Source organism: Bison bison, unplaced genomic scaffold (assembly GCF_000754665.1).
Source record: "Bison bison bison isolate TAMUID 2011002044 unplaced genomic scaffold, Bison_UMD1.0 scf7180017864484, whole genome shotgun sequence".
Classification (NCBI taxonomy): domain Eukaryota; kingdom Metazoa; phylum Chordata; class Mammalia; order Artiodactyla; family Bovidae; genus Bison; species Bison bison.
The window spans coordinates 2848871-2851142 of NW_011495044.1; the positions used below are offsets into that span (position 1 = coordinate 2848871).

At 49.5% G+C, this 2272-nt stretch overlaps 1 protein-coding gene across 2 annotated transcripts in view; it reads left to right on the forward strand.

Annotated features, from left to right (window-relative positions):
- The first annotated feature begins 444 nt into the window (after window positions 1-444).
- Window positions 445-2272, forward strand: part of HIVEP3 (human immunodeficiency virus type I enhancer binding protein 3) — a 441341-nt gene continuing 439513 nt past the window's right edge. For both annotated transcript variants that reach the window (XM_010862673.1, XM_010862672.1), the window contains exons 1-2: window positions 445-587; window positions 1983-2094. The gene's annotated coding sequence lies outside the window, so the exon portion shown is untranslated. The remainder of the gene's footprint in view (window positions 588-1982; window positions 2095-2272) is intronic.

Here is a 2272-nt window from a genome sequence, read left to right on the forward strand (position 1 = left end):
TGGGAAGAACAGGAATTTCAGTGGCTCCCTTCCTCCCTGCAGTTCAGCTCCTAGCCTGGCTGGAGAGACTGGATCCACATCCCCTGGAGGTCCCCTCCCCCAGGGGGGTGTAGGGAGACCAGCAGGGAGGAGAGGGCCTGAGGCAGATCAGGGAGAAGAGTGACAGGCTCCCGGTGGGAGGTCTTCGCCTTGTCACGGAGCCTCCTGGGCTCAGGTCTGGGGTGGCCGCGGGAGAGTCAGTTCCAAGCTGTGTGGCTGTTGACATTTCCGGCTGCGGGTGCCCAGCCAATCAGTGAAAGGCCCAGCTAGCTTGGGTGATGACACATGAAATATGATAATTTTCTGCTAAAGAGCCCTGGAAGCTGGGAGAGAAGGGAGTGTGTGTGTGTGTGTGTGTGTGTGTGTGTGTGTGTGTGCGTGCGCGTGCGTGTGTGTCTGGGAGCAGGCAGTGCAGGCAGTGGCTGTGATGAGGTGAGAGGGTGACAGTGCATTGGTTTTAGTGCTTTGCCCAGGGAGGGTGGGCTCTGAGGCCAGGGCCAGAGGGACTGGCCAGGAGTGGCTGTGGGGACATCGGGGTGGCTTTTCAGGTAAGCTACTAGTGTTGTTGCTGCTGGGCGGGAACCAAGGGACCAACAGCCAGCGCCATTCTGAAGCCCTGGGGTTCTTGGGGTGAAAAAGAAACTGTAAAAGGCATTTTCCTTCCTTCCAAACATACATGAGGTGGGGAGTTTTGGTTTCTTCTCAGTGCTGCTTCTTTAAAAGCCAAAGCAAAACTGGACTAATAAACACCACCTGGGTGGCTAAAGTACTTAATTAAAAAAAAAAAAAAAGAATTAGGGCAGGGTGGGGGTTGTTTATCCTCAATCCCCAGCACCCATTTTTCTATCTTCATCTTAATCTAGCCCTGGTGAAAAAAAAAAAAAGAAACAAAAACCCAACAACCAAACAAAACCCTCTTGTTAACAAAATCTTGAAGAAGGACTTACATCTGGATCTTAGAGATGGTGGAGGTTCAGGTTGTGGTTCTGATTTCAGATTCTGGTTGGAAAAAAAAAATGTGTGTTGGAACAAGATCTGGTTCTAGATTACATTATAAGTAGTGCTAGAGGTTTCTTTAATTTGAGGACGTGGCAGTGCCCTGTGGTTAATTTTGAGCTGGCAGGGCCCCCCACTTCCTTCAGCTGCCCTGCCAGGCTTCCTGGTCCTTTCCCAGCAGGTAGGGGCTTCTGAGGGGTGACACTCATGCTGACAAGTGTCCCTGGAACTGTCTCACCCCATGAACGTGTGTGTTCCGAAGTGAAGGATGGTAGTGTTTACATAACATGATTAGTCACTGAGGAACTCCTCACTGCAACAACTATGTGTCTAGTTTTATGGCTTGCCTTTGCTAGTTCTCTGTGTGTGTATGTATATATGTTTGTATGTTTGTAAAAAGGCACCAATGAATGGAATCATTATCTCTGCGTGCAAGCCTGCCCTGTGGCTTTAGGCATGGGACTGGCTTCCTGCTCTTGGAGTGACAGCTATTCAGAAGTGATAATTGGTGTACTGTATCTTTAAAAGGTTAAAACCCCTTTCAAAAAAGGTCTGAACTCATAGTGGAAAAGACAGGGTAGGCAGGGGTTGGCTCTGGATTCAGAAAACAGCTGCTGATTAGATGCCGTGTCTCTGGGCTGCGTTTATTCTGTGTTTTTCAGCAGCAGGAATTCAAGAGGGATGCTGCTGTTTGGGTTTCTGATCGTGATTTATATTTATTCAGAGGAATAACAGAGGGTGGATCTGTTCCCGGCGCGAGCATGCTCACAACCAGCCGACTCTCCCATTATCCAACTGCCTAGTTTGGTGCTTCAATGTACATGTATATTTCGTGTGCATATGTGTGTATACAAACACGCATGCATGCCTGGATGGACATATGTGTGCACAGCTTATTTTTTAAGGACAATTCTTTCAATAAGGTCTTTACCCCTTACTTGAAACAGGTGTTCAGGAAAAAAATGCACAAAATCCTGACTGACCGGAATAATTCATGAAGAAGGGGCTGGATCCGTGGGTCAGAGAACACAGGACCAGTGTGCCATCCCAAGGCCGAAGGTAGGGGACTCTGGATTTTTATTCGGCTGATGGTTGCCTCGCATTTTATTTATTGTTTTTTGCCGGCGGCCGCCACGGGCAAGTGAAATAGCGAGCTGCGATTCCATGTTGTCGTGGCCCTTCTTGGGCGAGGTGTCCGCGGGCAGAGGCGCGGGGAACGACCGGGTGGGCGGCTGCG